This window comes from Parambassis ranga, chromosome 20, assembly GCF_900634625.1.
Source record: "Parambassis ranga chromosome 20, fParRan2.1, whole genome shotgun sequence".
Taxonomy (NCBI): domain Eukaryota; kingdom Metazoa; phylum Chordata; class Actinopteri; family Ambassidae; genus Parambassis; species Parambassis ranga.
This window is the reverse complement of record NC_041040.1, coordinates 6,542,212-6,559,929: the sequence shown is the minus strand read 5'-3', so window position 1 is coordinate 6,559,929 and position 17,718 is coordinate 6,542,212. Positions and strand designations below refer to the sequence as shown.

Sequence of the window (17,718 nt, the reverse complement as noted above, 5' to 3'; positions counted from 1 at the left end):
ACAAAGCTCTGCTGCTTCTAACCACTTTTCTCTTCAGCCTTTTTAAGCATTTGCTTTGTGTTCCTCCTTGTGACTGTTCTGTTGTTAGTCAAAGTGTGAGGTTTTATGGTGTCAACGATATTTAAATGTTTTTAATATGTTCTCCTCCTAAGAGAACAGACGTCTAATGTGGAAAAGATCACAATGTCACCAACCTATAAGGAAACATTTATCTTCACAAGTTCCCTCTCTCATTTCTGTCGAGTGCAAACAAAAGAGAAATCAGAGGACAGAGTGTGCTCACTGTATGTGGGTTTATTAGTAAAGGTTAGTAAATTTCTGATACCCCTTAAAAAAAAACTTAACTGTGCTGTTAAAGCACAGTTGGCTATTGAATGGGGAAGAAAGGAGGGAGACATGAATAACAAAGAAAATGTGCATGTGTGTTGGAACCCCTGAAACAGCTGTGCAGTGCCTCATAAATGCACCATGGAGACAGGTGCTCCCTAACATGGAAATATAGCTGCCATGCCAAAAGGAGAGGCCCTATTTCATGCAGCGCTGTGGGACGGGGTGGAGACAAATCACGGTTCATCTCTGCTGACCCCTCTCTGTCCTTCAAGAACAAGAAGATTACCCTAAACACATCAGCTCTGAGCCAAAATTGAGGACAGTCCTGCTGAGGATGTCTGGGTTCCTCCTTTTTCAGACGTTTTAGAGGGAAAACCACGTAATCAGTGCTAAAATCGCAGTTGTGAGGCGATAGAAGGGGCGCTGATGCGTAAAACCAGCCTGCACACTCAATGCTGAAACCTTCGACATCCTTAACAGCTCTTCAATCAAACTGATGCAATTGCCCTTTTTACAAACGCACTGAGTCGGTGACAGCCCCCCCGAATTCGTGCACCCCCCTGTCTGCACCACACACACACACACACACACTTGAAAGGAAGTCTGATTTCAATAAGAAAGTGAGCTCTGCACATAATCAAGCTCAGTCTTCTTGTCTGATTTTGGTCCTGCAATTAAACTTGAAATAGATATCAATAAATAAATAAATAAAATACTTCTACATAAACAGTCAATTCTCAGAACCTGGATTTATTTCAGACAAGAAAAAGGCGGCGGTGATGCCGAGGAGGAGTGAAGAAGGGTTTGGAACTCCTCTAGTATCGCCCTGCTGGGTTAGGAGGTTAGCAGGTTGGTACATGACACACATATCCTGCCAACTGATGCTATTTCTGTAAGGGCACCTGCTTGGAAGCTGGTTGGAGTGGCAAAAAAGAAGTGCAACGTCTGTCCTCCAACACTTCAGTGCACCTGCACTCTTCATCTGTGACAGCCGCTGGCATGCAACAGTGACTTCTGAATACAGAGTGTTGACGTGCCCTTTGCTTGTCCTGCTATATTCAGCTGACTTGGAATCCTGTGGTGTTCCAAAGCAGACTTATGTAAGATCAACATTTTATGATTGTTTTGCAAACTATATAAAAAGGCAAGATTTAACCACCTTTTAAAGAAAAAGACCTTTAATAAACTGCACTGGCATGATCTGATGGGGTTGCTGGTGAACACCATTCACCATAAAATACTTTTTAAGCTACAAAGTTTTCTGGTCTTCCATACTTCAGGCCAAACATGTGTGGGAGCCACAATGTCACCGAGAGGCCAAAAGTAAATTACAAAACTATGTTCTTATGCCGTGCATGTGAGCATGGCGACCTGGCAAGGGGTCTACCCTGCCAGCTGGGACAGACTCCAGTTCCCCATCACCCTCTATAGAATAAAGCTGGTGTAGCACATGGATGGATATTCCAGCAGAGATTTTGTTGCACTAATCCACTTCAATAAAATGAAGGCAGTCAGTTTTGTTTCATTCAAATGTGGCCTGTTAAAAAAGCTCTATGAAAATGTTAACATAATCAAAGTTTACTGAATATGCCTCCACTAATGTGTGATGAAAGATGAATAACAACAATAACTTTTGGAATTACTTTCTTATTGTTGTAAAGCAGACGACCTTTGTTGCTACAAAGAGAGCGAGATGGAAAATTGTCTAATTTTATGGCTTTAGAAATAATACATTGTAAATTGAAACTGATTGAGCTGCCGCTTAAATGAAATAGCATGAAAATGGGACCTAATTCTGAATTAGAGTGATTTGTGGCTTCAAAGTTAAGAAAAAACAACCTGAAAGGTGCAGTGTAATGACACAATTAGCCAACATCCCATTGCAGCACTGGTAACACGATATCTGACCACATATACTTAAGCCCTGACAACACAGGAAGTTATCCCACTCTCAGCCACATCAGTGGTCCCATATGGATGTCGTAATGACGTCTTCACCGTGTCATATCAACCTTCATTACAAGTCTCTCAGTCTACATCTCCACTACTGCAATTGGCAGGTCAGAGCCATTACTGCGCAGTGTCGCCAAAGACAATTGCATGTGTAAGAGGTAGGTTTGGCTAAAACCAGCGCTCTATTGGATTAGGAAGCCAATGAGAGGGAAAGGCGATACCCCGTAATGATGTGTCGCGGCTGCCTGAAAAGGCATGGTCTGTGATGAATCGGAAGGTTTGGCCTCATAAATTACAATTATTTTGTGCCAGCACAGTTTGAGCGAGCCACTTAGCATTGCAGCATCTATCAGTTCACCCATATGGCACTGAGATTAACTCTGGACTTCTTTTTTTCCTCCTCAGAAAAATGTCATTAGGGAGAGGGAGAAAAACAGGGTGACAGGGTGGTTAAGGGAGGATGTATAAATCATATATGGTCTTAAAAACGCAAGCACTTCTTTCATAAATAAGGTCCTGAAGGTTGTGTTTTTGCATATCTGGGTGTGCATTCCTTTAAAATACTTTTTTCCCCCAAAATGGCAGAGCTATGCCTCATATATATATATAGAAAGCTGATATTCAGAACCAGTGCCAGAATCTGAAGCCCACTGCAGCGCTGTCAGCTAAGATTTCAAGAACAATACCTGCACTGCTGTACTGTAAGGGGGCAAAACTTCACTGGTTCTGATTAGACATGCTGGTAGAATACAATGTTTCTTAGCAGCTTCAAAGCTAGCAACTGCTTTCAGTTAGTCCAGACAGCTGAATTTGGCTTTTGTATAGCTGTGTGATTTATTTAAATTTCATGTTTGTCAAGTTGTATTGAGGTTCTGACCAGCTACAGCAGTGGAGTTTTATTCTGAAAATATCAGCACAATTCCAAGTCATTTCAATGACTCTGTGTATGTGTGGGACACATTGTTTTCATACGGGGTTCAGTTTAAATTCCAGTCTATTGTGAAAGTGCCTGGCTGCTCAATCAACAATGAAAAACCCCCGAAAATCCCACTTGTGCAAAGCGACACATGCTCAGACAGGCTTCTGCAGCCAACACTTGTACTGGGTTTCGTAATTTCTAATTAGTGTGCAATTCCAAATCCTAATTTGATACCAGCCAAATTCCTTTGCCAATTCATGTGGCAAGTCGTGCATCATCAAAAAATAAGCCTTATAGGTATCTATAGGCTCTGTGGGGGGGGAGCACAAAACATATTATTGTGCTTTTAAACCTTAAGATGGCTGCAGCAGAGTGCCTTGCAGGGGTTATACACACAGAGAAAAGAGGAAAATGACAGGGTGACAGACCAAAAAAATAACAACACTTAAGTGAGGAAAAAAATGGAACAAAACCTCAGAGGTTGATAGGTTATGATCTAAACCAACCAAACGCTACTTCCCACCTCAGTCTGGCTCCTGTCCAGAGGCTTTTCCACAGCTGCCCTGATGTTTTTATGTGACCAGACAGCAGACCGCAGGGTATACGCTGCTCTGATAGCAGGTCCCAACATCTCTTCTGTGGTTTTCCTGCAGCACCGGGTTAGCCAGCACAGAGGGAGGACCTGTTCTTTGAAGAAAGGAAGGAGTTCTTGCCTTAGGAAAATGTGGTTGAACGGTTCACTCCAGTTAGTGATCTGAAACCTGACAATTTAGGGATCAGTCTTTATGGTCTGAAGGAATAAATAACACTCCAAACAAGTGCTGGCATTGCTTCTATCTGGCCTTAAAATAATGAGTTTATTCCTATATTTTGATTAAAATTCTACAACACTCATTTACTCAATTAAATTTCATCACAGTAGAGCACCGATATCTACCAGCAGTGAAAAAGATGGTTCATGAAATTTTAATAACAATGATCAGTGGCACTGTGTATAGAAACCACTGCCAGCGCAGGCTAAATAACAACAAGAAGAACAATTACATTCAGAGAAATAAAATAAAGATAATCTTCATCTTGGGGAAGTTAAGACCACAGGTTTAAGGTAGAAAATACAGATGCTGTATCAGAACCTTTTGTATTTTCAATGTGACACCCGAAAACAAGTTGTGTTAACCTGTGTTGCACCAGCTCTTCATACTCTAAGTATTTGAAAATGGAGGAGATAATCGTTATAGTTTTCAATGTGTTTCCATTTTTGCCAATTATACTGCAGCTGCTAAACACCACAGATCTATTTGGTTTTATTTTTTTGTATCATAATGCATCAAATGGTTTCAGTGGGTGACAGGCTGAGACTACAGGCAGTTCATTCAGCACCTACAATCCTTTACCCCAGAACAATGCTGTTGTACTAGATGCAAACACTGTGTTTTGCAGTTCTATAGAAGAAAAAGTAGGTCCCACCGCTACCCATAAAAGCTTCCATTTCCTGATGAGCATTGTTGGGTTATGGTGTGGGAATTCTGAGGAAATAAAAAGGTTTTTTTCTTCCTGGAGAAGTAAGCCACACATTAGTGATGCATTGTGTAAAGGAACCCCTAGTTAAAGACCCCTACTTAACAGTTTTTAAGCAAAACAAACTGGTTATTACAATTACACCTTCAACAGTATGTATAATTTTGTTATATAAGTGCCGGTGTTAGGTGTGTGTTGATCCAAAAATCATGCAATATATAGTGAGTGTTCACTGTCCTTGATAATATATACAGGGAGCCGCTCCTGTTCCACTGGGATATAAAATTAACACTACAAACAGTGTATCTGCAAGACCTCCTCCCTGCGCAATCTCTTTGTGGAGCTGGAAAAAAAATAAGAACAGGCCAAGAAAAGGAAAGTATTTTTCACCTTTAAGCTATATGCTAATATAAACGATCAAACTAATATCAGATTCCGTAGTGCATGCTGAAAGTAAGGAGGGGAAAAAAAGGAAACGGCGAATCACAGATGATGTGAGAATGAGTCAGGGAGAGACAGCGACCCAATATGGACTCTCATTATCATAAGCCATATGCCTGCAGCCTGTGGAGTGGCTGCAAGGTAAATAAAGCTGATGACAAACAAGGCTGCACATACGACCAATGCCGCCCCCTCACTTCGCTCCTTTTCTCGTCAGAACAACACAGGCTGCCAAAAGAATTAGCATCAGCTGGCTGATACATTTGTAATCTATTCTGAGCATGGCAAACGATACAAATTGGATTTCTAATTTATCCCAACTCATTTGTGCAACGCAAGAGTAATGGAGTGTCGCCATGGTAACAACTTTGATACATGGCAACTTTCATCACAGAGCTCAGAAATACCTTTATCTTCAGTCCTCAACAGGAATTGGTATCAAAGTGTGTGATTTTTGGAAAATGAGTTTCACATATTTGAATTTTAACAAACTCTCTGTCCCTCTTATCTTAATGAGCCTGAACACAGGCGCACACACAAAAACAAAATCAAACACACTCACTGTATTGTTTCTACAAAAGAAGCAAAAACACACACGTTTATGCACAAACACACACACACACACACAGAATGACCAAAGACAGGTGATCAACAGGTGATCCTCACAAAGCTGACTCTTTACACTTGCCTCAGGCATCAGCCATTGATTAGTCTGATTAATTATAAGATAGCTTCCAGACAGCACCATTTTTACTGCCAATAAATGAATACACAAATCTACAAAACAACACCGACACCAACACAGAACAGGAAAAAAAAAAAAAAAATCAATGGCGAGGCCTCACAATGCAAGCAAAACCTGAGCCCTCACTCTTTTGATTATCTAACTCGCAAGAACAACAAACCCAATTAATGATATCGTCTTCGGGCTCTGTTGAGCCATTTTCTCTATCCCAGATAACCTAGAGACACCAAACATTCTGACAAATGGACCGTAAACTCCTATCTGCTAAAATAACAATGCTGCCTAATGTGTCCACTAGGATGCTTATCACAATGTAATCATTATTGTGATTGCACAAAGAGAGTACAATGTAGGTCAGAGCTCAGGATAATGTTCATTATTTAGCTTTGACTTGACATTCAAAGTCTTTCAGTAGGTTTTCTATCCACAGTCCATGTGTTGATTCCTAAAAGCGAATCACACATCCTTTTTAGTGTTGACATTGTTTACATGTGCTCTGTGCAATAAAAGAAATTTCTATTTTACAAGAGACTCAACCTGGCTGTTATTATACTGTGCATTTTTTCCATCGTTTCAGACGCCTACATCATAAAAAAGCCATTTTACCATTAGCATAAACACACATTAATAATGGTAGGAGGAAAAGAGAGCAAACACTCTTTTTTACGTAAATGTCAAGCATAAAGAGTCTGTAACTGATGTTATTAAACCCAGGTTTTTCATTCTTTGGTAGCACGATTTAAAATGATATCAGTGGCTGGTTGTTTTTTTTTCTGGCTCTGCAGCATTTTTCATCTTCCATGATTGTAATATTTAAAAAATGCAATAAAGGGATTCTTCTAATTTGTCAACCTCAAATGACTCAAGATAACTTGATTACCATTTGGTGACCCTTTACATGTGAATATGATCTTGTAAATAAACACATACTTTGTCCATAACTCAAGAAATACTTCACCGGTTCAAACAGAGTATCTCTATCATTGTTTACAGCATGCTGAAAAATCCAAAGCTTTTCCGTGGGCAGTGAAATCTATAGATATTTATAACCATTCTCCTCAACAGAGAAAACATTACAGGGATCAATGAAAAGTCTACAAATATTTTACCAACCAAAACCAATGTTTTTGTGCTGCGTGGCTCAGGTTTAGGGATCTTAGACAATAAGACAAAATCTTATATGGAGTAAACATACTGGTAAGGGAGAAACAGCACAGCAGTAATCATCAGGATATCACTGGCCAAGGTTTGTCTGACCTGAAATTTTCCACTTGACCAAACAATAGAAATTGTCCAAACCTTCACACCTGATTCGGGAAAGTCAGCCAATTTACTCAGTGCTCTGTGTCCCCTTATCTCTATTCCTCTGTCAACAAGACAAAATGAACAGAAATGGTAACATGTGTGGCCTCTGGCACTGCAGAATTATGTTCCGTTAAGGCTGAAAAGCTAAGTATATCACTGAAAAAACCATTCTGTATTGATTTCTCTTATATCAAAATCATTGTCCTGTTTGTTAGTAACCTAGATACATCAGTCTGCTTCTGCTGTGAGACATTCTGGCTCATGGTTCAGTGATTTTAAGTAGATTTTTCACCAGGCAGCACTAAGTCCACTGTGCTCAGCCACAGATTGGTACTGTATGGTACAATAAACTGCACTTCTGTGATATCCAATACACATTTCATTTTTCTGTATCACCCTCTACTTTGGGTCTTGCTGCTTGTTCCCAAACTCTGACCTCCCGTGACCAATGGAGATTCAGAACGTATCACAACTTTGCCACCATGCCACCAAACACCTTACTTGCACTGTTCACTGTTCCACTTTCACAGCATGTTATGGCAGTTCCCAATGACTCAGTTTTGTTGAATAAGCCTCATGGTTTATTCCAGTCGGCATCTGTTAACTCTAGCATTAACACTCAAACTTTCCTGGTGTTCTCTGTCAATCAATAGTAATGCGTATTAGATGAACACTAAAATAATGCTATACAATTCCAAAGAACCACTACTACAGAGTAGTACAGACTCATACATACAGAGTATGTCATTTATATACTCAACCAAAATCTCATATGCATTCATGGAGTTTATATGGAAATAAAAACACCAACTTCCATCTCTTCAACTTTTTTAGCAATTGCTTTTCCAAATATGCTCCAAGATATTTTACATGAAAACTGTAATATAGACGTAAACAAGGTCATTACTTTGATCACCTTCCTTTTATGAGCTGCAGTGTTAATATATGCTAAAATTGCTATTTTCCTATCGATGTAATATACTGTCAAGAGGGAAAGGTAGACTATAAATGGAGGGCAGACATTTGACAATGACACACTCAAACATCACCAGGCTCATTGGCTCATTTTCATTGCTCCCATCACTGTAACAAGTGTGTGTGTTTGTGTTGATGGTTTGCATTTCCTGATGCGTATCAAGTCTCTTGTGGCAAAGGTCATGGCTGACGCTCGGCAGAGTGCTTATTCATGGCATTTATCCTTTTTACTGTCAGTTAGGATCACACATGCACAATGCCATGATAGGTTATCCATACCATTAATGGAAGACAGGGAGAAGACAGGCAACAAAGACGATGGCTGTCTGAATGGCGAGATGGTAATGTGTTTACTGGGAGGAGAAGAAGGGAGGGGATCATGAAATGACAGGGAGAGAATTGAAGCTCAGCGCTGGGATTTGTCTTACATTTCCCTGATGTTGTCCCCTCACGCTCCCCACCATCAACATCGGCGGGAAGAATTTATTTTCTATTTATTTCACTTTTATTTTGGTCTCTCGCTGGATATTTATATATTCATTTGTGCCGCCATTGGTGTCTGAGAGAGAGGAGCCGTGAAGTGCATCACATTAACTGTATTGACATAAACAGCTCGCCAGGCACATTGCCTCAGCCTTTGATGAGGGTTTAAGTAGGAAGCCATTGAGAGACTTATGGAGCAATGTTCCCACGGGATCAATAGATTAGAGTCCTAACTAATCTTAGTGAGCTAGATAGCAGCTCTCATACGGCAAAACGACAGTTACATCAGTAACATATGGTGTGCCATCACTCCTCTCTGCCCTCAAACTGTAATTATTCTTCCCTGCAATATGGGTCATGAACTAGTGAGCGTTGTAATAATGTCTGTTGTTTTCCATGTGTTTTGGTATTGCTGTGAGGCTTTGAGATAATAAAAGCATATGCACATTGCTTTTCTTGATGGGTCGTTGGCAGTCATTATCGTTAACTGTTTTTTAAGGACCATTTTAGACCAATGAAAAGATAAACCATTCTTAAACCTCTTGAATAAAGCTTTAACAAAACGACCAATGCTGCTATCCTAAAACAGTTATAAATGTCAGTTCTGCAACAAATAGAAACACAGCTAGATAATGGTAATGGTTTGCCAGGTAATTTTTTTTATAAAATTCTGTACAAGAAAAGGTTGTTTTTAAGTTCCCTAGTTCTCAGAAAGGACAGTCTTGTCCCGACTTTAACCAAGGACAGAAAGAGACAGAACTACATTCATAAAAAAGCTTCATTTTGACAATGTAATGCAACTCCGGATCACACTGTGGGAATATGAATGCTACAACGAACAAGATCAGGCCAGAGTATTATTATTATTAATAAAGGCGACTGCTCTGTCTCATCCATATACTACCTGCTTCCTGAGTGAGGTGGCCAATATGTGTCGCGTCCAAGGTGAGGCACTCAGGACAGAGGCCCAATTAGACCTCTCCATGGGGAGTGCACCTCTGCACCATTCATCATACCATTTCAATTAAAGCCATCTAAGAAATGATTAAATAATCAGCTGCAGGCTAATGGACCCATATATCCTTGTTATGGGAGGACATTGGTCATCGGCTGGGGAATGTCTGGCCAGTGCCAGATGTCACATAGCAATGCCAAACGAGTAAGACAGATGATAGAAAGGCAGGAGGATGGTAATGAGAAACAAAGAAAAAAGGATGCTCATTAGGGCTGGGGTGGAACGTAAGTGAGTTTGGTTACATTGCGGATCATTTTAATGTCAGTCTTACCCAAAGGAAAAAAAACAGGGTCAACAGGGGAACATGCATCAGTGGACAGTGAGAGGTGACACACAAAATGTCATGACTGTTTGTTTGTTTGTGGTAATGTGAAGCCCTGTCCCCGTCAGGCTGCTAGGGCTGCTTCAAAATACAGTCATTTAGCAGCAAGATGCTGGGTGAGAGAGTGGATGGTGACAGAAATAAACAAACATACTTTTTTCCTTTCATCACACACACTAAAGTGTCCACCTCGGTTTACCTTAGGTCTGAACAACAATGGCATGTAAGATGTTATTCTCATGCAGACTTTTTTTATTGCAAGAGCGCACACACAGAACCATGCACAGTAGGGCCGGTTGGGTTAAATAGCTGCCATTATCAGGCTGTAGAATGGAGGTGACCCTGGACAGCTCTCCATCTTCCTCCTCTACGGCTGCACATTAATGGTTAATTGATGTCACAGGGGACTGCTGATCAAAGGCTGTCGAACCAGCCCCCCTTTTCAAACATGCTCCACTGCTATTCTATTAGCGAGGCAGGCATGTCAGAATGAGGTGGGAGGGGCACTGTTTGTGGTGGTGGTGGTGTGTTGGGTTGTTGTTCCCATCTTTCTCCTTTCTCTTCACTCATCTCCCTACACCCCCTACTCTGCCCTCCCTTCTTCATGATAATTAGCCCCTGCCATACACAGACCAAAACACACAAGTATATACACACACACACACCCAGAGCTGCCACCGTATCTACAGCTTAAAGCGCTGGTGTTCTGACAGCCATCAGCAGAAATAGAGGCAAATCTTATTTACCTCGCTCGGTTTTCAATTCCCCCCCTTCTTATCCCACCCCCCCCCCCCCCCTCTCCCTTCCATATTTATGCCACTTTCATCATTTCTCTCCACACCATTATCTGTTCACACTGATTTCCTCTCAGCAATCAAGCTAATGCAGTAAGCAAGTGTCTTTTAGGTGCTTGGCTACAATGATTGTTTTCATTGGAGATCACAGACAATTGAAAGGAATGAAAGGATGGAGGAGGTTTATTACAGTTTGTCAATCAAACAAAGAGAAACATTCTTTTTTGTCCAAATCAAACAACACAGTTTTGGAACAAATGGGGTAAACATCAATACAGTGGGGAAAAAAAGTATTTAGTCAGCCACCAATTGTGCAAGTTCTCCTATTTAAAAAGATGAGAGAGCCCTGTAATTTTCATCACAGGTATACCTCAACTATGAGAGACAAAATGAGAAACAAAAATCCAGAAAATCACATTGTAGGATTTTTAAAGAATTTATTTGCAAATTATGGTGGAAAATAAGTATTTGGTCAATAACAAAATGTCATCTCAATACTTTGTTATATACCCTTTGTTGGCAATGACAGAGGTCAAACGTTTTCTGTAAGTCTTCACAAGGTTTTCACACACTTTTGCTGGTATTTTGGCCCATTCCTCCATGCAGATCTCCTCTAGAGCAGTAATGTTTTGGTGCTGACGCTGGGTAACACGGACTTTCAACTCCCTCCAAAGATTTTCTATGGGGTTGAGATCTGGAGACTGGCTAGGCCACTCCAGGACCTTGAAATGCTTCTTACGAAGCCACTCCTTTGTTGCCCGGGCGGTGTGTTTGGGATCATTGTCATGTTGAAAGACCCAGCCACGTTTCATCTTCAATGCCCTTGCTGATGGAAGGAGGTTTTCACTCAAAATCTCACGATACATGGCCCCATTCATTCTTTCATTTACACGGATCAGTCGTCCAGGTCCCTTTGCAGAAAAACAGCCCCAAAGCATGATGTTTCCACCCCCATGCTTCACAGTAGGTATGGTGTTCTTCGGATGCAACTCAGCATTCTTTCTCCTCCAAACACGACAAGTTGAGTTTTTACCAAAAAGTTCTATTTTGGTTTCATCTGACCATATGACATTCTCCCAATCCTCTTCTGGATCATCCAAATTCTCTCTAGCAAACTTCAAACGGGCCTGGATATGTACTGGTTTAAGCAGGGGGACACGTCTGGCACTGCAGGATTTGAGTCCCTGGCGGCGCAGTGTGTTAATGATGGTAGCTTTTGTTACTTTGGTCCCAGCTCTCCGGAGGTCATTCACTAGGTCCCCCCGTGTGGTTCTGGGATTTTTGCTCACAGTTCTGGTGATCATTTTGACCCCACGGGGTGATATCTTGCGTGGAGCCCCAGATCGAGGGAGATTATCAGTGGTCTTGTATGTCTTCCATTTTCTAATAATTGCTCCCACAGTTGATTTCTTCACACCAAGCTGCTTACCTATTGCAGATTCAGTCTTCCCAGCCTGGTGCAGGTCTACAATTTTGTTTCTGGTGTCCTTTGACAGCTCTTTGGTCTTGGCCATAGTGGAGTTTGGAGTGTGACTGTTTGAGGTTGTGGACAGGTGTCTTTTATACTGATAACGACTCCAAACAGATGCCATTAATACAGGTAACGAGTGGAGGACAGAGGAGCCTCTTAAAGAAAAAGTTACAGGTCTGTGAGAGCCAGAAATCTTGCTTGTTTGTAGGTGACCAAATACTTCTTTTACTGAGGAATTTACCAATTAATTCATTAAAAATCCTACAATGTGATTTTCTACATTTTCTTTTCTTATTTTGTCTCTCATAGTTCAGGTATACATATGATGAAAATTACAGGCCTCTCTCATCTTTTTAAGTGGGAGAACTTGCACAATTGGTGGCTGACTAAATACTTTTTTTCCCCACTGTATATGAGGCTGATTCTCAGGTTTCAACTTGCAGCTCATCCAGCCATGTATTAGTACACGTAGAGATCTGTTAGTGCAACTGTTAATTCTAGTGGACAGCCTTTAAAACAGAACCTGTGCCACCATCATCTAACAGAGAGAGAGTCCGTGCACCAAGATGGCTTTGTGGAGCTGTAATATTGTGAATTTGGCGACCAGCCTGGAATAATTAGTGTTGCCCTGGGTCTGAGTTACTGTTTGCTGGGCTCACAGAACATTCCCTCTTAGGCTCTTTGGCTGCCAATTAGCTCACACGTGCACAAATGGTCTCGCATGCGCCCTGAGCTGTAATCTCATTACCAATTACAGCATACAAGCCTCATTTTTGTGCATCTACTAATGGTTCGCCTTCTGATTTGAAAAATATTTCACAGATTTCATTTGTGATTGTAGAGGATGTAAGGAAGCCTGTCAAGTCACACCTGAGGAGGATTATTAGGTGAGGAGGAACCTTAGCCTGCTGAGGAATAAAGAGAGGAGTTACACTCCACCAACACACGTCTGGTCGCTTTAACTAAACACAACTACGACATATCAAGTGAGTAAAAAGTATCTAATGTTCTGTGCTGCTGGGTGTGAGCATACTGCGCGCTGCCAGTGAGGCCAGCAGAGCCAGTTATGCATCACAAAGGAAGCTAGATAAACGCATCATCCTCATCGCTCTCGCGCAGCGATTTCCCAGTAGTAGGTCTACTTGATGAAGTGCCAGATCCCCTCCCCGTTATTCTCGGTGCGCCAGCCAAGTGTCCACATGCATGAGTGTATTCATCAGTCAGGTGGCACTAGCCTGGCCCCCCCCCCTCCTCCCTTAGTCCTATTCTTCCTTCTCACTGTGCCCAGGTGTGAATGAGATTGGGTTGATTTATCTCTCATGTGCTGCTTATCAGTGTATTGTAGTGATAACCAAATGAACTCAGGTAATACAGAAAACTGTGATTAAATATGTTGCTAGCATGAGATTATGCTTTGTCTAACATTTGTAGGGCGTACTGTACAGAATATAATATAGAGTCTGCAAAAGCTTATGGTTAATGAGTCACCCAGGAAATCCAAGTCTGTAATTGTGCAATGTGATAGCCAATGAAAAAGGAAGAAAAAACATACAATCACATAAACTACAAGAGGATAAAAATAATTGCAGCAATCAAAACAAAGCCCGGAGCTGTTGGCACATTAGCCTGACATTTCTCTCCCTCTGACACCTGCATCAACCTTGTTGTTGTTGCTCTGTTTCCTTTGTTTAGAAGCCCAAGTCATTAACGAATCCACGACAGAGTCAGGTCTTCACATGCAGCATGCCACGTGATCTGACACATCTAAACCTCTGCAACACACCTGTAATTACGCTAAATCCCTAAAACTGCAGACTCAAACAGTGCAGACAGAGGTTAGGAAACATCAGATGTGGCCTCCGCCCTGCCATTACAGCCAACAAAACCTCGCATAACCTCACACATCAACAACAGCTACACTCATCTCACCTTTCCATACAGTTAACACTATGGGTTCTCACAAATATTTCTGTGTTCTCACTAAGCCATCAAGGGTTGAGCTAATGAAAACGCCTGGATGAAGGAGCTCTCTGATGAACAACCTTGGAGTTCCTCTTACAGCACTTCAAAGAAGGAATTAATAGAATTAGCTGGTCAATAGAGAGGGACTGACTGCAAATGTCAGAAGGAGCTAATCATCCGCTTGAATAACATTGACTGAGACAGTGAGTCATTGTATAACCTCTGCACTTTGTTTGGGAGTCTGTACACTCACAGCCAGACTGACCATGACATCATTGTTATGAAGTTCTGTGGATCACGTCACAGAGTGAATAGCACTTAGCAAAACATGTTTATGCAACACTGCAGGCAGTTTCAGTGGAATATATTACTCTAAATTAATAGTGCATTTTAAACCTTTTGGATTAGTTTGTCTTAACCTGTTGCTGCATGTAACACTGTGATGACACCCTCACAACACTGCCACCAACAAATCACAACAAGGAATGTTTTTCCTTCGAAAATGGGTTTTATATTATGAATGCATGTCTTAAGACAAACCATGACTTTTATATAACCTTTTTCTTAATACCTAACCCTAACAAGTAGTTTGTAATGTCTCAGCCACAAGTGAAACAGCTTCCAGTGTTGCAGGGACACAAACCCAAGACCAGAGTGTACCTCCTCCATCTCCAACCTGCCTCCTAACGCACACTTTTGTGGCTCTTTTGGTCTTGTGATTAAAATTATTTTCTCATTTTTGCATTGAACATATCGCATTCCATTACTGAGATGGATGCCAATTCAAGATATGTAAGGTAATAGTTGCTGTAGGGTTTGTTTTAATAGAAAAACAGTTGGAATTAGTGTGATAGAACTTTCATTCTGCGACGGAGAAGTCACACAGAGACTCACATCAAATGACCTTGTAAAAAAAGGTGCTTTTGTGTTGTTAAATTGATGTTACAGAATCTGTACACACACACACACACAATAAAAATAAAATCAAAGAATCCTGTGGCTGGCCTGCTTTGCTTTCTTGCCACTAACAAACCACAGTAGTTGGGGATTAAAGCCCAGAATCTTTATTTCTCTTCCATGCAGTCTCAGTCCGGTTGTTTACTCCAGAAAAGAGTTCAAATAATGTCTTTTAAAGTGGTAAAAAAGAACTAATCTGAATGGGCAAATGCATAATATTTAGAAAAAAAAACAATCACACAAGTTAGGAGTGAAACAATTCTAAAAAGTGCATATGTCTCTCTGAGAAAGGTTTTTCTACAACTGCATCCTGGAGCATGTTTTACTTTGGTCAATGTGATTCTCTTCATTCCTGTAAAAGGTCAGCATTGTCATGATTTGCAGTTGGTCACAGGGTAATGTTTTGTACCAATGGTCAAATGTGACATCCAAATCACAACTTCGTCTGCAAGAGAAGGCCGCATTGTTGTATTTTACTGACTTGTGTGGTAAACATCTTATATATCTTCTATTGTTTGGGTATTGGCATGCTTGCACGAACTTGGACCCGTTAGATTTTCATTTTTTATGTTCTACTCCTTCAAGATCATCTGTATCTTTGCAGTCCTCATTAGTGTTCAATGTCTGTTGATGTGTTGCATCACTTATGTGCAGCAAGTCAAGGGCAACTCATTTAGAGAATGAATAAATCATTGAGTGGGTGCAGTAGGAATAAGGAGATGAAGCACTGCTGTAATGTTAGAGCAGTGAATGTACATTTATGCACTCGGGCGCCCATACTACCAACCCTTGTACAGCAATGCCTGCCTTTTGCGTGGTTTAATTAGACATGATATCTTAATTTGAACACAGATGTACCACAAAGTAATTTGAGTATTTTCCAAAGACTAAGCAGAACATGGTGAAATCCCCCAACTGCCTGTTGACTGGTAGAGTAAAAATAGCTCATTTAAAGACAGTGGAAGGCTGTCTTCTTTGAGTAAGACTTCTAGTCTGGCCTCTTGGGATGAGGCTCACTGCAATTTATCACAGTCACTAATTATTCATGTTATAAGTCACACTCACATGCAAAAAGGCAAACAACAGGCAAACAACAACAATGAAATCACCGCTTGCACGAGCGCTGACACAAGAGCAGAGCAATGAAAGCTCCGTGTGTCTGGATTGTGTGCTTTATTATACGACACGCGTCTCTTCCAGAGGGAAATAAGGACTTGTGCTATTTAAGTGGAGTGTCTATTTCAGAGTCTTGTTTATTCAGAGAAGGAAAACTATCTCACTGTGTGATCTGCAATCCCTTGCTACCTAGTGTGCCATCACTATGTGGAACAAAATAGAACTAGCAATGCTGTTTACATAATAAAAAGGTTACTACAGCTGACCTATACGGTGTGATGAACAAACACTTTATCTAATTTAGCTTAAGGAGTAGAAGATCCAGACACACAAACATGACAGGGAGTAAAAAAAGAAGCAGCATCCCCAAGATCCTGCTTGAAATTCACTGCCTTGATAGTCTTTGAATGTGTTTTCGCCTCATTATGTTGCAGCACATTCCCATTATTCTAGGTCAACGGCTCCAGTGAAGACCTATCTTGTAGAGAGATCAACACTGAAGCTAATTACACTAATAGGCCCTGACAAAATGTTTTATACCAAAATACTGGCTATACAATATGAGTTGATAAGAAAGCATCAGCACTCATTCATTCATTCCTTTTTGATTTTAACTTTAATCTTTTGCTGTGAAACAGACTGGGAGACTCAACAGTTAATTTTCATGCAGCTGTAGCAGTTTGCCGTTAAGCAATTTGCCTCTATTTGGATGCATGTGATACACGGGGTCAAGCAAAGTACCAAATGGCTACACTTTTATTATCATTAACAGTTTTCTATGCCTCAAACTAAATACAATTAATCTAATTATTTTGATATAATATCTGAATGTTATTGGTCAAAATATGAACAATATTAAGAGCTTTTGATGATTGTCCATTTTGTCCACCACTGGTTCAAAAGTACAATATATTAAATTCAGATGTTGGGGTCCACTTACATTGTGGAGTGTGTAGAAATCATATGGAGGAGGAAGCGGCGGCGACAGCTGAGAGCCATGCACCATATGCAGGCGATGATAGCAGTGAAGAGGAAGCGGGAGCGTGGAGCCTCTGTGCTGCACAGCCATGTGGACGTTACACAAAGGCTTCGGGCCACACACGGACAGGGATACAAACTTGATGATCCTATAAAAGAAAGAGGAAAGAACAACCAAAGCCAGTGAGTGACACATCATGTGAATATAGAGAGCTGTTGGTAGTAGTTAACCATTAGCACAAACATGTTATAGACTTTGGCATTTCTTTATTTACTTTGGCTGATGGGACACAGAAAAGCTACATCCTACTCAACGGTAACTGTATCCACTTTATTTTTCAGAAGTCTGTTTATCTCCTTGACCTGTGCTTGACCAGTAATAAACAGCTTACATTTCTGTGGTGCTGTCTCTGCCAACAAGATTAGCTTATGTG

General features: G+C 40.9%; 1 protein-coding gene across 2 annotated transcripts in view; it reads right to left on the bottom strand.

The window, feature by feature from the left end:
- Positions 1–17,503, bottom strand: part of nrp1a (neuropilin 1a) — a 139,741-nt gene extending 122,238 nt beyond the window's left edge. The window contains exons 1-2 of one of the 2 annotated variants that reach the window (XM_028432937.1): positions 17,247–17,503; positions 3,726–3,884 (exon numbers count right to left, since the gene is read on the bottom strand). The gene's annotated coding sequence lies outside the window, so the exon portion shown is untranslated. The remainder of the gene's footprint in view (positions 1–3,725; positions 3,885–17,246) is intronic. The other variant, XM_028432938.1, reaches the window with a different exon arrangement.
- Between the last annotated feature and the right edge of the window lie 215 nt (positions 17,504–17,718).